We start from the raw sequence: 19,637 nt of genomic DNA, 5'->3' as shown, positions 1-19,637 counted from the left end.
TTGAGTAGTAATGAAAACAAAAATTATTAATAATGGCAACATGTATCTACGTCTTACGCTACATGCCAGAAGATAATCTATCCAACAGCCACAGTGCCACCTCGTGGACGTATATAGAGGTCGTTGTGTTTCTGTCACTTCTATCAGTTACCAGCTGGTAGTGCACATGACCACTTGCCATCTGGGCAATATAGCTGTGTTTATCTTTGTACATAATACTTTTACATTTGACACGCACATGTATGGTGATCTTTATGGTAGAGCGAACTGCATACGCAATTTAAAGCGATTTGTGACACTGGTGGATAATATATAGCAAAAATGCAAAAGCATTAGATGTGTTATAATTCCATAGGTTACGTAACAAGACAGTTTATCAAGTGGCAATATCATGACTGTAACATTTTTGTTATCAACTTTTCTTCATCCTCCTGCAGAGCCGATGACGACAGCATAGCTCTGTGGAAACGGGTCATCCAATAAAATACCAATTTAGCGATCTTTGCTTGTGAAATTTTCTTCAGAGATAAGTCCTTTCTTGTGTGGTGTTCGGGTGTCCTACCATATGGTGGGTTGCTGTGTACGCGGCAGATGCAGAACGAGTGCCTCGAGATCAGTTGTAAAAAACAGTACATACGGATAGGCCGATGACGGAATGGGACGCTTGCGGTAGGAAGGGTTGGCAATCACCCCCAACGTCGAATCGGGCGCGCCCCCTCAGCAGTTGCCGGCGTGGCTGCGCGGGGGCAGCACGGTCGGCCGCGCATGCGCAGCGGCGACTCCGCGCGCTGGAGCGCCAGCGCGCCCGCTGGTCCCATCACTCGTCCCGCGGCGCTCGTGGCTACCACACGAGACCGACTCGGACGAGATGGAGGAGGCCCCGCCCCCGCCGCCCTCGCCGCTAGCCGGCTGCTACCTGCTCATCGTCGTCGGCGAGCCGCGCTCCGCCGAGCACCGCGACGCCATCCTAGGACGCGTCGCTAAAGGTAGGCAATATTCAGCCCACGGCGCGCTCGCAAATAACTCTGCGGTCCCGCGATGAAACGATCTCGCGAAAAAAAAAAAAAAAAAAGAAAAGGCAGTATCTCAGCACTGGTGTCTCGAAAGGTGCGAGTAATTTGGCGAATATCTACCAAGAAAATGACCCAGTACCATAAATCGCCTGTAGGTCTGCCACGTATGGAGAATCGTTGACTACCGGCGTGGTCGTTATCTGTCAGACTAGCACACTTGTCATCTCCCATCTGCATTGCGCTAAAAGCTGCTGGAAACCACTCAACAGTAGCATTTTGCAATGGCAAACATTCAGCTATCCGTTTTTCAGCTTATAACTCTTTTATGTGTACGTGTGCCTAGCGCCAGTTGAGGATCATTGCAACATTTTATATCGACATGTACTGAACGGAAAACCAATCTCGGTGTGAAAATATTCTTAGCTACGTCGAACTAGTGGGCTATCGACTGCTTGCTAGCGAGTTGGAAATAATTCGTGTCTTACCGTTTGGCGCGGTGTGACGCAATGCTCTGACGTGTGTCAGTTCGACGTGCGGAAGCCATAGACAGGCCGCGTAGTAATTGAGACAGAACTGTGGAGTGGAACACCGATTCCGTAGTGATGACTACAGGCAACAATTCCTAGAAGAAATACGAACAATAGGAAGTAAAATAATTGACGCTCCTTTTGCATTTTTGAAAGGAGGTGTGTGAATCTAATATTGTTGGCACTAGTAAGTCTTGACAGCTAGTTTCTATAGCATATCAAAACGTTACTTGGACTTCCCTTCCTAATTTGTCGTATTGTTGCAGAAATTTAGTTCAAATGCATGTCCCGAACAGCTTTGCGTTAAATATCATTCTTCACTCAAGTAAAGTGCACTCAGGCAGGTCACCCTGCCCATAAATATAATAAATAACCAAATATTTCATTACGTATTGATTATTTGTCTATCTTACACTCTGCTCATTACTTACCTTCCAGAGTCGAGTAGGTTACAGCGTTCCGACTGTTTGTAGATCTATACTATCTGAGGCGTAACTGAAAATAAACTCTGATGACCCCCATTCGACAGCAAACCGCAAGCCATTTCTCTGATTATCTCTAAAACTCACTGATTACCGTAAGAGTTGTCATTTAAGCGTCACCACATACCTAAAGACTAATTCCATAGTACATCGAACGAGAATTTCTGTCGTTTTCAGTATCACGAACAAAATGGAGATGCTACTTAGTAAACAAGTGACCCAAGCGGGCTCCCCGAGCCATGGTTGCTTACGTAAAGGGGCGTCTCCCAAGCTTTTGAGACACGCCTCGCGCATTTCGTCACAGTGTCAGTAATTATCGCTGGCTGATGCGCATCCTTCAAACCATGGGAGATTTCAGATTAGAAAGGTGTTAATGAATAATTTGTAGCTTACATTTCGTATGATCTTCCCACTGTATTTATTTTATTACTTCTTTTCTTCTCATTGTAAAGTACCAATTAGTTACTGTAACTTACATCTCTTGGTATACCAAATTAAACGAACAAACTGTTTTAGGCAATGCATTAGTGAGTTTTAGCTTAGCTGAAGTAGCGACATTAGAAAAAATAATTGTTTTAGTTAATCAATACAGTACGTATCCCATACATGTGCTTTGATTCATTGTTCAAATAACCGTTTAGTACTGCCATTTTGTTCTCAGACTACACCATCGATCAGAAGAGAATCAAGCTGCATTCGGCTTGCAGTATTGACACAAGCGGAATTCCACCAAATTTCATTCTGAAAACTGGACTCCAGACAACGTGTGACAGCTACCAACCGAGAAGCTCCTCGAATTGTGTAAATAACGTGCGGTTTAAAAAAAAAGGGGGGGGGGGGGGGGTCCGATATCCTTGGACCTTCCCTACAAAGACTACAGTTACCTGTGTGTTATCGTAGCAGAATTACGCCAGTAGGTCGACATCACCATGATACTGTGTGTCCGCCATACTTTGAGATGAAAGTGAGGAGGGTCACGTGATTTCGTGACTGATCGACACTGCAGCCCGCCCGATGCGTGCTTCCTACATCTGCGTTTTTTTCCTGCCAGCCGTAGTAAGTTGTGTTTTGGATGTTATAGTCCTCCAGTTCGATTTTCTCTCAAAATGAAGGCTTAAGTTTCCAGTCTCTACATCAGTGGGCCGCTAGGAACCAGTACTAGTTCAGCTGGAGGAGGTGGGATAAATCGTCTGCTATTTTCTTATAGGAACAGTCCCATCATTTGCTTATGGTGGTTTAGGCAGGCCCTCGAGAACCTAATTTAGGTTGACTGGATAGGTGCTCGACCCGATACCCGTAAGCGAGCCCTGAGCTTAGACCACTGCGTCAACTTACTGGGATTAAATATCCTCCTCCTAACTGCAAACAAAAAAACTGATATTGTACAAATACTACATGGATCCCTTCAAAAGAACGACAGTCTCTATTTATGTGCCCGTAGTACGGTATGTAAATATGTTAAGGAGAATTAGTTAATTATCATAACAATCTGCGAGAACGGAGCCTCCGCAACAAGGAGGGGGGGGGGGGGGGGGGGGACTGGAATATAATGCTACTAGAAACTGGATAGCAAAATTCCAAATTCCGGCGTTAAGGGCAGAAACGGTGAATATTCAACCCCTTTACTTATCTGTCCCATAGGCGACGCTTAGATAAAATTTTGCAAATAACACTTCGTACAAAGGTGTATAAAGAAACGTTTTTCCAAAGTTCTATCCCTCAACGGACCGGGAAGTAGCCTTATTACAAGCGACAGTAAAAAGTACACTTTTAGACGGCATAGACCCTAGTAGGTAAGAAACATGACTTAATTTAACTTGTTACGTGTAGAATCATATTCGGACGGAAGGGTAAGCCAGCAGTATTGAATGCTAAGTCTTCAAGTTGTTATTTCGTTCTGTTTGCCACGCTGCAGATCGTAGCATCCGTACCTGACAGGTATTTGCTAACCATGACCGTGATACTTGTTTCTGTGGCAGTAGGTCAGTTTGAAGAATCGCCGTACTTCAAGAGTGACAATCGCGAGACGTTGTTTTTGGTGTGTGTGTAAATTTTTCTGTTTCTGTTTGAGTGTCGGAGAGGGGACCAGCTCTTTGTTCTCCTATAACGCTGAGAAACTGTCTTGAAACTCTACCAAGGCCTTAGTCCAGGGCGAGGAGGTGATCCGGACTTGGCTCACGCCCCAGTCTCGAAAAATAGTGCTTTGAGCATTATGCAACAATTTAAAAAATTCAAGCTTGTAACAGTTGTCTGTTTTATAATATGCAGTAAGTTCTAAGGAACTTTACACAGTTGGGCCCGGGAAATAAGATAACGGGTTTCCATAGGGGTAATAAGGACATGAAGTAAACGTTTTGCCAAGTCACTGCACTCAATAATTGTAGTTTAACACATATTATGGTAATCACAACATGCAGTGACAGATTTTTAATCGCATAGTCCACCACAGTGGCGTACTGCTCGGGACGTTCAACCCATAGCGTTCAACCCAACTTCCGGCTGTCAATTTTCGCGCTACCTATAAGTCTATGGAACAGAATACGCTGATGCATCCATGTAGGAAGTCAGTTTCGGCTTCGTACCCACTCTGTTTTCCAAACCTAGCTTCTGCTCAGTCTTTAGTAACTTTGATGACGACGGGAGACAAAAAATCAGCGCTTCCTGCTTTAAGCTCCTACACCAATGATGGAACAGAGATTATAAAGTTGATTGTTACTAGGAGCAAAATTCTTAATATTGCCCTCTTTTACTAAATTTGATTTCGCGTCTTTTCCCCAAAAAACTTCATGCGTATGTAAGACTGGTGTCTTCAGTGACACGGAAGTCAGTTTCCTTCACCGTAACTGAGGTACTGTTCCGTTCCTAATGGCGCCAACACCAATAGTAGATTAAATTTCTGACATGCGTCTTCATGTGGGTGTGGCACGCTACAAAAGGAAATACGAACAACTACCTTTGGATACTGGAGTATTTCATAAGATTAAAGACTGTCTTTCCTGAAATACGCCGGCTGGGGTGGCCGAGCGGTTCTAGGCGTTTCAGTCTGGAACCGTGCGGCCGCTACGGTCGCAGATTCGAACCTGCCTCGGGCATGGATGTGTGTGATGTCCTTAGGTTGGTTAGGTTTAAGTAGTTCTAAGTTGTAGGGGACTGATGACCTCACATGCTAAGTCCCATAGTGCTTGGAGCCATTTAAACCAACCCTGATATACTTTGCAAAAAGTGGACACAGGTGACAAGGTATAGTCAGGCATCCTAGATTTCTTAATGGTGCTCGAAACTATACCACTTGCTGCCTGGCCACCAATATACAGTCAACGGAAGACCTTCACACACAAGTGAAGGTATCCAAGAATGTTCTACCGAAGAATCCAGTACGTTATATGGAACGACAGATGTAGAAGTAATAACTTATGTATGTCAAGGAGGCGTGCTAGGGCCGTTACAGTTCTGAATATACATAAAAGATTTGATAGGTAGGGTCAGCAGTATTTCTTAAGTTTCACTGGTGAAACTGCAAGGACGGGTTGAGCTCCGCTGCGAGTTGAGTTTCCTAAATAGTGGGCCGCAACAGTGGACCTATACGATAAAAATTTGCCACAAGATTGTTGCAAATACCATAATCTATATGCGCTAGTTTATCTACAGTTACTGAGTGCGGCCACTTCGCAACACTTTGAATTTATTACCTCTTTACCTCGTGCAGAGACATTATCCTCTGTCTCGGGCCAACTGAAGATCTGTAGGAATTGTTGCATATTATGAAAGAGACAACCATCACAAGTGTGGTTGTTTTTAATATTGCGTAACGCGCATAACACTACATTTCGAGACTGGGAAGTGAGCTAGCTCTGAATGACCTGCTCGCGCCCGTGTAAGGATCATTGGCCGGTATAGCCTGGATGGAGTTTGAAGACAGTTTTTCGCACTGTTATAGGAAATTAACGTCTGATTCACCATCACTCGAAAGTGGCTAGAAAACGTAGAACGACTTCACATTTCCACTTAGTGTATTTAATACCAATTATCAACAACGTAATTTGCGGTGAACAAGATAAAGAATCCCTCAAAGCATTTGGACCAGGGCTTAGATCATAACAGGACGGTGTAGCTCATAGGAAAAGGCAACAGAGCAGCACGGGTAACTGAAATAGGAGTGATTTTTGTAACACTTTTTCCATTCACTTTACTTTCTGTTTAAGATTATTGGAGAGGAAGAAAGGTTTTAAAAATTCAGAGAAAGGTATGAGTGGTGAACTGTGAAAGAATCTTGCAGAAATGTAAGAGAAGGAAGATTACGGTTTAACGTGCCGTCGACGACATGGTTACTGATGGCAGAACCGAAGTTGCATACGATCAGGAAACTGGACGCCTATGTTTCAACGGAAACATCCCAGTATTTGCCTTAATCGGTTTAGGGACACCATGAATTGTCGGACAGTGATACGACCCATAGCCCACCGAAATGCGAATCCCCATTCTCCCAATTCATTCTGTCGGCGTGCGGGAACGTCGACTGACGATCAGCTTTGACTTTGCCCAAACGCAGATGGAATAGATCGAGCTGGATCTAACAGTGGTATGAAGTAGTTTCCACCATGTGCAATAAAGTGGATTAAGGGCTGTGTATAGGCTGTGGCAGCGAAGAGAGGCCATCCCAGGTATATGTATAACAGGTAAATGGACAGAGACGCAGTTTTCGCTAATGTACGTAAGTCAGTGTAGATGATTTTCTGATGCACACATGTAATATTTAACTTTTTTTTTTAATGGAACTATTTCTTTTCTATTGCGTTGTAGAGAGCCTGGGAAGATGGCTTCAGCGACATAACACCTGTGTAAATTTACAAAATACTAACAAGATAGAAGTGTCGCATGTTTCTGTGCTGGTATACTGATTGTGCCAAGTCGTACCTGTTTTTGGTAATATTATTAAAAAAATTTAAAAGTACTCTCAAAGTCTGTACATTTCACTATATAGTGTTTACGGTAACTGCAAAGTGATGTGGTGTTTCTACACAAGACTCTACTAACAGATAAGGCTTCGTTTACAAACCACGGGCAAATAGTGTTTCATAATATTCACAACTACTCAGTTGAAAATACAAGCTAGCTGAGAGAAGGGGATACACAAAAACTTTTGCCTGTGTATGTTTGGTACTGGCTGTTCAAGAATCTCCTCAAGGGTCTCTGTTTTATACATGGGACGCTTAATAGCCCCAAGGATACACAGTTGCTAACAGATATTCTGCAGATATCACAATGGACGTACGACAACACACATCCTAATTATATGATGGATGTCCCGCCTATTCCGTACAGATAATTACAGACATTCTGAACAGAACGCTTGGGAATCTTCAGGAAAACAAAAAATGGTCTGCATCAGCTCTGGACTTTTATCTATGGGTACAACTCAGTAAAAGGGGTCTCCAACGAAACACGCTTTCGAAAACTTGAAATGCCATGTAAACCAGATCTGTGCTGCGATAGGCCAGATAAAACTCGACGTGTAGTGTTGTTAGAACAGAATCGCTTTACTGCGTGTATCGATGCTGGTCAACATTTCGAGGACTTAACACAAGTCACAGCAGTAAACACGAACAGTACCTGAGTTACGTTAAATTCGTTTCAGAAGGTACGGTCTGATGAGACCACTTCTCTTAAGGGCAGCACAGTGGTTATTACGTCATCAAATTCCGCAAATGTTACGTAGCTGAAGCCCTCTCCGAACTATGGCGGGTGTCTTAGCTGCCTCACCAATACAGAATGTGTTCAAAAACTAACGGGAATTTTGTAAGTTAGGCATACCGAATATTTAGTCTGTATTAAGCTGTCGATGGGGTGAGACGTGTTTTGCTAGTAAGGCGATTATTTATTTTGTATAAAATTGGATCAGAGAATTTACACTATTTTTTATGAAATTTCTGCCAAGCACTTAAGTGTGAATTGCAGAGCAGTCATATAGCTGAAGGACGGAATAAAGACATAACATCTTTTTGGAAATATTTGCTATTGCTTCTGCTGCGTCTGCTATGCGCAAAGTGTTTACGAGTGGTGTAAACGTTTCGAAGTAGACCTGGAGCACATTGAAGACGACACCCTGGAAAAGTGAAAAGGAATGATTATGAACTGTTGCTTACCTCAATGACAGAACCCGTTGATGATCTTGGTATTTCAATTAGCTCACATCATAAAATTTTCTCAGACGTTTTGGGTATAAGACATGCGACAAAAGTGATGAATTTAGAATGGAAACAAAGGGTAGTGCAAGTTGCTCAGTAAATTTTACATAATGTAAACAACAATGCAGAACTGCTGCAACGTGTTATAAATGGTATGCGGTTATGGCGTCGTAACTATGCCCTAATCGTCGCAGTGTTGACTCTCTGGATAGGCAAGACCGAAAAAGCACAGTAAGTGAGGTCAAATGTGAAGGTTTTGCTGATTGTGTTCTCAGATTTTATGAGTTCCTGCCACAAAGTCGAACGATCAATAAGGATTACTACCTCAAAGTACAACGCCGTTGAGCTTGAAGCAATTCGGAAAAAAAGTCCCAGATTTGTGAGGAAACAGTTCAAGGCGTTTGCACCAAAATGATGCATCCGCTCACTTCATTCGTTTTTAGTGAATTTTTGATCGTAAAGAATATTGTAATGTTATCCCAGGCAACCTATACGCTAGATATGGCCCATGTGATTTTTTTCTGCTTCAAAAAAATTAGAAACCCTTGAAAAGCCGTCGGTTTACAAGCAGTGATGAGATTAAAACACACCAAACACACCATTGAGAGAGCTACAAGCTATCTCAATGATAATGACAGGGTGACCAGCAATGCAGCAGATGACGCTGTAGTGAACGAAAAAGTGTCATCGTGGGGTGACTTGGATAAAACACAGACTGCGATAGAATTTCTGTTTGGTGTGACAAGTTGCAGCTTCCTGTAAATATGGAAACATAAGTTACCCCATATGAACAGCAAAAAGAATACTGTATTGGGATGCTGCTTGACACAATCACGTCGATTAAATATCTACCTGTAACGCTGCAAAGTGACATGAAATGTAACGAGCGCGTAAGGTCGGTCGTACGGAAGGAGAATAACTGCTGTTTATTGGTAGAACTCTGGGAAAGTGTAGCTCATCTAAAAATGAGGCCGCGTACATAACACTTGTGCGACCCATTTTTGAGTACTGCTCGAGTGTTTCGGATCTCCACAGGTCGGAATAAAGGAGGACATCGAAGTAATTAAGAGGCGTGATGCTAAATTTATTACCATTGTTTTAGGTCAACACGTGAGAGTTACGGAAATGCTTCGTGGACAAAAATGGGAATTCCTGGAGGAAAGACATTCTTTTCGCGAAAAACTGTTCAGAAAGTTTAAAGATGCAGCATTTGCGACGGACTGTAGAACGTCTTCACTCCTGCCAGCGTACCGTAAAGACGAGAAATTAGGGATTGTAAGGGAGCTCCATTTGCGAGTGGAACGGGAAAAGTAATGACTAACCATGCTTTGAGTAGTATATAGAAGTAGGGCGTCAGAAGTGTTCCGGCAATTACAAAAAGCTTTAGCACGAGTGTGTAATATGTAATGTGGACTACTACGAAGGGGAGAACACTGGTGTAGACGAATAAACAAAATTCTTTCCAAAAAACAAAATTCCCGCATTCGTAGCACACCTCGTATGTAGAATATGGGCTTGCTGTGCAGCACGCTAGTTTCCTGAATGAATTTTGACCCTGCAGCGGAGAGTGCGCTGATATGAATCTTGCTGGCATATTGAAACTGTGTTCGCTTCGGGACTCAACCCTGGTACCTTCGCCTTTCGCGGGATGGGCATAGGTACCGGGTTCGAGTCCCGGTCCGGCAAAGTTTTAATCGGCCAGGAACTTTCATATCAGCTCCCACTCCGCTACGGAGTGAAAATACATTCCGGAAACAACCCACCAAGCCATCTCTCCGCAATATGCTACCTTCTAGGATTGCTAGTCGCGCAAGGTTCTCAGAAGAACTTCTGTGAAATTTAAAGGTAGGAAAAGAGGTACTGGCGAAAGCAGAGCTGTGAAAGCGGATCGTGGGAAGTGCTCAGGTAGCTGGCAGAACACTTCCCCCTGATTGGCTGAGGTCCCTTGGTCGAGAGACGGTCCGGCACAGACTCGTAATCTGCCAAGAAGTTTGTTTAATACACTAGTTCTTCGTCGTAGATAGTATCGCTGGTGATGGTAGGTTCCTCCCTAAGAGTAAAATGCAGTGAGGTGAACATAAAAGAAGTCTAGAAGACACTCTGCGCTTCCTTTGAAATCGATCAGAAGCGACGAGAGAAGTGCTCCGGGCCAGCGGACGTCTGCGGCGTGCGCAGGGACCGTTGACCTCCGGACCCGGGGCTGTCTGGGAGACGCAGGCGGGCAGTGGCGAGGTGCGTGCCCGCAACCGCGGGAAGCGGCCGTGACGCAAGATCCGCCGTGGGGCAGGTCGGGACACCGGACCACACCGCACCGCTGCCGGCCGCCGGCTGGGGTTTCACTTTCGGCCGGATGGCGAGCCTCCTCTTACAGAGGCGCGCAGGGGCTTCTGCCTGCGTGTCTCCGGTAACTGTTCCCTCATCACGGCAGGCGCGCCTCTGTGGCGGCAGTGGGCGGGCTCTCCCGTCATCCCGACCACCAGCGCTACGTTTCCTCAATCAGCCTCAGAGCACGATGTCCGCTCTGCATCTACACTACTGGCCATTAAAATTGATACACCAAGAAGAAATGTAGATGATAAACGGGTATTCATTGCACAAATATATTACACTAGAACTGACATGTGATTACAGTTTCACGCAGTTTGGGTGCATAGATCCTGAGAAATCAGTACCCAGAACAACCACCTCTGGCCGTAATAACGGCCTTGATACGCTTGGGCATTGAGTCAAACACAGCTTGGACGGCGGTACAGGTACAGCTGCCCATGCAGCTTCAACACGATACCACAGTTCATCAAGAGTAGTGGCTGGCGTATTGTGACGAACCAGTTGCTAGGCCACCATTGACCAGACGTTTTCAATTCGGGAGAGATCTGGAGAATGTGCTGGCCAGGGCAGCAGTCGAACCTTTTCTGTATCCAGAAAGGCCCGTACAGGACCTGCAACATGCGGTCGTGCATTGTCCTGCTGAAATGTAGGGTTTCGCAGGGATCGAATGAAGGGTAGAGCCACGGGTCGTAACACATCTGAAATATAACGTCCACTGTTCAACGTGCCGTCAATACGAACAAGAGGTAACCGAGACGTGTAACCAATGGCACCCCATACCATCACGCAGGGTGCTACGCCAGTATGGCGATGACGAATACACGCTTCCAAGGTGCGTTCACCGCGATGTCGCCAAATACGGATGCGACCATCATGATGCTGTAAACAGAACCTGGATTTATCCGAAAAAATGACGTTTTGCCATTCGTGCACCCAGGTTCGTCGCTGACTACATCATCGCAGGCGCTCCTGTCTTTGATGCAGCGTCAAGGGTCTCCGAGCTGATAGTCCATGCTGCTGCCGGCCGGAGTGACAGTGCGGTTCTAGGCGCTACAGTCTGGAGCCGGACGACCGCTACGGTCGCAGGTTCGAGTCCTGCCTCGGGCATGGACGAGTGTCATGTCATTAGGTTAGTTAGGTTTAATTAGTTCTAAGTTCTAGGTGACTGATGACCTTAGAAGTTAAGTCGCATAGTGCTCAGAGCCATTTAGTCCATGCTGCTGCAAACGTCGTCGAACTGTTCGTGCAGATGATTGTTGTCTTGCAAACGTCACGATCTGTTGACTCAGGGATCGAGACGTAGCTGCACGATCCCTTACAGCCAAGCGGATGACTATCATCTCGACTGCTAGTGATACGAGGCCGTTGGGATCCAGCACGGCGTTCCATATTACCCTCCTGGACCCACCGATTCCATATTCTGCTAACAGTCGTTGGATCTCGACAAACGCGAGCAGCAATGTCACGATACGATAAACCGCAATCGCGATAAGCTACAATTCGACCTTTATCAAAGTCGGAAACGTGTTGGTACGCCTTTCTCCTTCTTGCACGAGGCATCACACCAACGTTTCACCAGGCAACGCCGGTCAACTGCTGTTCGAGTATGGGAAATCGGTTGGAAGCTTTCCTCATGTCAGCACGTTGTAGATGTCGCCACCGGTGCGAGCCTTGTGTGAATGCTCTGAAAAGCTAATCATTTGCATATCATAGCACCTTCTTCCTGTCGGTTAAATTTCGCGTCTGTAGCAATTTTAATGGCCAGTAATGTATATCTGTACACAGTAAGCCACCTTGCAGTGTGTGGCAGAGGGTACATCTGGTACCACTACCGCTCTGCTCATTTTCTGTACCGTTCGCGAACGATGAGGTGACCAATTGTCCATAAACTTCCGTATGAGCAATTATTTCCCTGAAAGTTTTTTCTCGTGGTCGTTTCGCGAGACAAATATGTCAAGAACTAGTATGTTGGCCAACTTTTCTTCAAACTCAAGCCCTCAGAATTTCAACAGTATTCTTCCCCCATGGTACGGCACGCCTCTCTCGTAGTACTACTGCTGGAGTTCGTTGAACATCTCCGTAGCTCTCTCGCGCTTACTTAACGATACCGCAACGAAACGCGCCGATCGTCTTCTCTATCTCATCTGTTCGTCTTCTTTTAGTAGTTTTTGTGATTTGCCTGTTAATCCTATTACTAGTGAGTGTTAGCCATCGGCACAAGTACTGCTTCTAAATACTTCGTAGCACACAGAATACTTTTGGAAATAGACCGTACAAGACGCCATAAAACTGCCTCCAAGCCGATGCACTCCTCACGTTCCGTATCTAGCTACCGTCCTCCACGGCAATCTTGTATCAACAGACTGATCCATCTTACCTCTCCTCTTTCTTCTCCCACGTTGAAGACATTTCAGTTTCGTATTACTTTTCTCCCATTCTGAAGACTTGTTTCATGCATCTTTCAGTCTCCATCTACGGTATCTATATTAATCTCTAAAATTTGTTTACGATAAGGACAGGCAAACAGAATTGTAGTGAAAGTAGGAATCATTTACAGACCCATTTTGATTGTAGCCCTTTACTGCTCCTCGCTGAAGACACAGAAGAAAGATAGGGTGCAGTGTCATTAGATCATTAGAGGTGGTGTTCTAGATCAACTGAGGAAAGATAGGGACAAAGTCTGTCCCCTGCCCTTCTAAAAGGAACCATCCCAGCTTTCTCCGTAATCGATTTAGGGAAAGGGTGCCTGTCTTTCCGACTGTCAGCACATTGGCGCAACCACTCTATCCACCAACAAAGGTGGTCTGTGTGTCTTCACAGAAAATAATGCTATTTTTCTTCGTATGCTTTGGATTGTTCAGCCGTCCGATTGTGTGAAAAACTGTTTTCTTCCCATCGTGAACAAGTCTGCCATGGTTCAAATGACTCTGAGCACTATGGGACTCAACTGCTGTGGTCATCAGTCCCCTAGAACTTAGAACTACTTAAACCTAACTAACCTAAGGACATCACACACATCCATGCCCGAGGCAGGATTCGAACCTGCGACCGTAGCATTCGCACGGTTCCGGACTGCGCGCCTAGAACCATGAGACCACCGCGGCCGGCACAAATCTGTCATGTTTTAAATGTACCTGACTAGTTGTGATGCATGTGAAAAGTGAACTTACTGGATGCTCAACATTACATCTTGGATCTAATTAGGAAGTAGTATGAATTTGGCTGTTTATTTTTCCTCTTCCTATTGATCAGCTGGTATGGTGTAATAACTTTGTTTCTGTGTCTTTCCAATACTCCATACTCGTAGTATGTCGCCTCTCTCTTTCTTCTCTTGGCGTCGTTTCTCTTTTTTTTTCGCCTGTCTTCGTAACCTTCTACATTGAGGCTCGGTTCGGAAACAGTTACATCTGATTTTAGTAATTATTTGATATATCTTCCCTCCTTATTTCTTTACTTCTGGGATCGAGGGTATCGTTCACATCTTTTTCTAGAGTTGCAGGGTATTTATTTTGCTATTGTCCTAAATCGTTTGGTAACTATGAAGAAAGCGAAATCTTCACTTTGTCATGACCTCTGATATTTTATACATAAATTGGTAGATCTAGTAATACTGTCGCGCTTATGTTTTTGTTTGCTTTAGTTTCCTTTGTTTGTGGTGGTGGTGATGGAAATGGTGATGGTGAACAGTATGAGTGTGTTAGGATGTAAGAGTGATAAAGGGATCTTTTTACTTTCGAAAGAAGAGAGCAGTAGGTGATGCTTTTGTGGAACAGTATTTTTAACGTACGTGGGAGAGAAAAGGGTGATGAAGAGGACTGGAAAGGAAAGGCGAAGAGATGGGGAGGTAGAGACCTGCAGAGAGAGGCAAGTAATATTACGTTAAACATGGTAAAGCTTGGTTGGTATAGAACAATGTAGCATTGAGGTTGCGACGAGAGGCGGGATATGTCGGTGAAAGCATAGCTCAGTGCGAGGGTTAATAGGGACAAAACGATTGGGTGGCTGGCGTGAAGTTCTCTAGAAACATAGAAACGGGATCGGCAGATTGTATAGTTAATGAGGAGGTACTAAATCGAATTCAGGGAAAACAAAAATATGTGGGAAAACTTCTTGCAGTATTCATCGTGAAAAATCAAGGAATCAGTTTCGTAATGGACGGAAGCGTATGTGTGACTGTAGTAAGCAGGTTCAAATGGGTATAGAGTGCAGTAGTTACGAAGAGGAGAGGTTTGTACACTACATATAGAGTTGAGAGATGCAGCAAACTGGTCTTCGTACTGAGGACCACAACAGTAAGAGGAAAGTGGAATGTGTCCAATTGAGAGAGGGGGGAGATGAGAGAGGTCTATCGGTCGATACAAGAATCCAGTGGAACAGGGTTGATGGATCATAACGTGGGGGAGACTGCATGGCTTTGGAGGATTTGGAGGGAGTGATAAAAGTTTTATGGCGCGAAAATCCAGGCGAAATTGGCATGCGAGGGGATAGGTCACATTAAGGCCTCGTAGGTATCGCATATGGTGAAGGGGTGCAGCCTCCAGGCTCGATCTGTTCGCCTTTTTCATGTATGGCTTGTACGAGGGTCATTCCGAAACTAATTGGTAACTTTTGTTTCTATGGAAATTAAAAGAAATACAGAAAACATAACAATACAGTTAAATAGAATAAGATTTTAGTTACATACTCTTTTCCATATAGTCATTCGTTGCGCGCCTCTGTAATTTATTAACAAGGGCCCCCATGCGCACTGGTAAAATCGTGAACCATGTGACTGGCCACTGTTTGTTAGCTTTACGGGAGTTGAGTGTAGAAAATGATGGCTACGTAGTACATTTTTCATAGGTCCAAGAGATGGAAGTCAGTCAGAAGGTACTGAATCAAGACTGTACGGTAGAAATATATCTCGTGGTCGCAAAAATGTTGCGAAGCCTGGCGTTATCGTATTGCAAGCGAAAGTTTGTCTTCTTCTTCTCTGACCTGACTCTGGAAATTTAGGGTTTGAGCCCAGTCAGTATCGGCTTGTAACATTGCGCGTTGACACTTGCTTTAGATTCCAAGTCATCCAAAAGGAACATACTGTTGTGGCGTAACAAGCTAGCTACGCCACACGGAGAAGGAAGCCGAAAGGGCACGCGTCAACTCACGCCGTCTGGCGTGAAGTCTGGAACAGGATAAGTTATGAATGTGCTAAAGAAAAGAACGTAGCTACTAGAAAACTTAACTTTTATATCCTTTGGTATACAGCATTCTTGATGATACAAGTGAGACTCGATCTTGAGGTACATGCAACGGTACAAATGGCGCCTTGCTAGGTCGTAGCTATTAACTTAGCTGAAGGCTATTCTAACGGTCTCTAACTGTCTCTCGGCCAATGAGAGAAAGGCTTCGATCAGTGTAGTCGCTAGCAATGTCGTCGTACAACTGGGGCGACTGTTAGTACGTCTCTCGAGACCTGCCTTGTGGTGGCGCTCGGTCTGCGATCCTGACAGTGGCGACACGCGGGTCCGACATGTACTAATGGACCGCGGCCGATTTAAGCTACCACCTAGCAAGTGTGGTGTCTGGCGGTGACACCACACATACTTTGCTCATCCTACAAAACTGTCAACAGTATTATGCCTGTAGATTGATATGTCTTGCACACCTTCTTTGTTTACTTCTTTTGGATTTCGGCTCGTAGTGGTGGCAATGCATTTTACCTTCGATGACGATGATCTTCAGAAAATTGTCACTTTCAGCTTAATATGTCAAGCAGTTCCCGACAGATTGACACTTGAATTTGTATTCGATGGTAACAAATTTCACCTTTACCTAAAAGTCCCAGCCTCCATAACGTCCTCTATTCAATTATTTCGCTACTTACAGAGCAAAATTCACGTAGTTTTTTTGCTGTTTCATTTCGTAATGTAATCCCGTCAGCTTCGGCTGTTTTATTAGACCACACTCCATTTCCGTTGTTTTAGTTTGCTGATGTGTGTCTAACATCTTTTGCAGACACTACCAGTCCCGTTTCAACTGCTCTTCAGCCGGCCGGAGTGGCCGAGCGGTTCTAGGAGCTACAAGCTGGAACCGCTCGACCGCTACGGTCGCCGATTCGAATCCTGCCTCAGGCATGGATGTGTGTGATGTCCTTAGGTTAGTTAGGTTTAAGTAGTTCTAATTTCGAGGGGACTGATGACCTCAGAAGTTAAGTCCCATAGTGCTCAGAGCCATTTGATCAACTGCTCTTCCAAGTTCTTGCCGCCTTTGACAGAATTACAAAATCATCGGCAAACCTCAAATTTTTATTTCTTCTTCCTGAATTTTAATTCCCTTTCCAAATTTCTCTTTAGCTCCCTTTGCTACGTTTTCAGTGTACATATTCAATAACATCGGGAATAGCCTACGACCTGCCTCACTCAACTACTGCACCTCCCCATATTCTTCGACTCTCATTATTCTGCACGAACATACAGTATCTGAAGTAACCAGACACTCAATAGTCGAAAAACGGGTTCTGTCTACCACTCTCTCTGCATGGGACTCCTGAATGTATGAGAAGGAATGGCAGTGCATTCTTCCTCAAGAGCAGCTACCAAAGAATATAGCGATGGACGCTGGGGTCGGGAGTGAAGTTTTAAATTATCCCAAAGATTTTCCATTAGATTCATGTCTGGACCATGGGTAGGAGCCGGCCGAAGTGGCCGTACGGTTAAAGGCGCTGCAGTCTGGAACCGCAAGACCGCTACGGTCGCAGGTTCGATTCCTGCCTCGAGCATGGATGTTTATGATGTCCTTAGGTTAGTTAGGTTTAACTAGTTCTAAGTTCTAGGGGACTAATGACCTCAGCAGTTGAGTCCCATAGTGCTCAGAGCCATTTCAACCATTTGAACCATGGGCAGGAAGTTCATTTCAGGAATGTCATTGACCACAAACCATTGGATCAACGATGCTGTTTTGACAGGGTGCATTGTCATGCTGATGAAATCGTCATCTCTGAACTGATCCTCTTCCGTACGCAGTACACAATGCGGTGAAATGTTTTTATATCCTTCCACATTTGGCATTTTCTTTAGCGCAGTATGGGGATCACATGCTAACCACGAGAAACCCTCCCTGTGATTGCAAGTAACTTTCTCTAGGTATTCGCCAAACTCAAATCCTTCCATCGGATTGTCACAAAGTAAAGCATGATTCATCACTCGTTTCCAGTCATTCACTATCCAGTGGCGTCGTTCTCTACATCAACTCAAACGTCACTTAACACTGACTGCAGAAATGCATGGCTTATTACAATCTGCTCTACCACTGTGTCCCACTCCTTCTTAACTCCCCATGCACAGCTAGTATGCTAGCTGGACTACTGGTAGCACTTTCGAACTCAGGCGTGATTCCACGCGCTTACTTCATGAGATTTTTATAACTGCCCTCAACAGTACACGACGGTCCCTGTCCATCATTTCATTCTTCGTCCTGGTTTAGCTATGGTTGTTCCTTCGCGTTTCTGCCTCACACTCACATCACCAACAGTCGACATGGGTGTTGTTGAAGCCTTCGTATACAGTGGTAAGAAGAGGTGGGCTACAGAATGGTGCAGCAACTGTTGTAGTACGATATCTGGACAGCAGCAGCAGTGATTATCGAATAAGATAACACAGAAAACAGAAGATTTACTTAACTTGTATTTCCCCAAGCTGAAGATAATTAATTAAACATATTGCAGCAAGAACTGAAGTCCTGCTCTGAATGAACAAGGAAGAGGCTCGCAGTACTAGACACGGACGATGGTGTCGTATCAAAGAGGCTCCAAGTGCAACTGGGTTGAATGGCTGCCACCGACTGCCCCATTTCGCGGCGGCGGAGAGCGCTCGTAGTCCAGAGCCGATGTAGCCGTGACTCAGCAGGCGCGCACCACTGGCTCCGCCACGTCCTGCGCGATTGATATCGGCGTCGGACGGAAACTTACTACTCCACTGCCAACTTCAGGATGTCCGTGGATTAGTATCGATACGTGATACTGTAGTGTCGGCAGACTTGCCAACACTACGCACACTAATTGAAAGAGGCGGCCAAGATGCACGCTAACTCACGAAGGATGGAGTGAGGTCTGAAACAGGATACGTAATGAATGTTATAAAGAAAAGTACGTAGCTCCTTGAATACTTAACTTTTAATACATCCTTGTATACATCGTTCTTTATGAGACATCTGGAGATTGTGGCGATACAAGTGAGACTCTTTAGATACAAGCTATCTAAGGCTAATGGCGCCTTGCTAGGTCGTAGCCATGGACTTAGCTGAAGGCTATTCTGTCTCTCGGCAAATGAGAGAAAGGCTTCGTCAGTGTAGTCGCTAGCAACGTCGTCGTACAACTGGGACGAGTGTTGGTACGTCTCTCGAGACCTGCCGTGTGGTGGCGCTCGGTCTGCGATCACTCAGTGGCGACACGCGGGTCCGACATGTACTAATGGACCGCGGCCGATTTAAGCTACCACCTAGCAAGTGTGGTGTCTGGCGGTGACACCACAGATACCACAATGGGCACATTTAGAAGTGTTGAAATGTCCCTGACGCCGGCCGCGGTGGCTGTGCGGTTCTAGGCGCTTCAGTCCGGAACCTCGCTGCTGCTACGGTCGCAGGATCGAATCCTGCCTCGGGCACAGGTGTGTGTGATGTCGTCGTCGTCGTCGTTGTTGTTGTTGTTGTGGTCTTCAGTCCGGAGACTGGTTTGATGCAGCCCTCCATGCTACTCTATCCTGTGCAAGCTTCTTCATCTCCCAGTACCTACTGCAACCTACATCCTTCTGAATCTGCTTAGTGTATTCATCTCTTGGTCTCCCTCTACGATTTTTACCCTCCACGCTGCCCTCCAATACTAAATTGGTGATCCCTCTATGTATCAGAACATGTCCTACCAACCGATCCCTGCTTCTAGCCAAGTTGTGCCACAAGCTCCTCTTCTCCCCAATTCTATTCAATACCTCCTCATTAGTTATGTGATCTACCCATCTAATCTTCAGCATTCTTCTGTAGCAGCACATTTCGAAAGCTTCTAGTCTCTTCTTGTCTAAACTATTTATCGTCCACGTTTCACTTCCATACATGGCTACACTCCATACAAAT

Source organism: Schistocerca nitens, chromosome 8 (assembly GCF_023898315.1).
Source record: "Schistocerca nitens isolate TAMUIC-IGC-003100 chromosome 8, iqSchNite1.1, whole genome shotgun sequence".
Lineage (NCBI taxonomy): Eukaryota > Metazoa > Arthropoda > Insecta > Orthoptera > Acrididae > Schistocerca > Schistocerca nitens.
The sequence above is the reverse complement of the archived record's forward strand: the minus strand, read 5'-3'. Positions refer to the sequence as shown.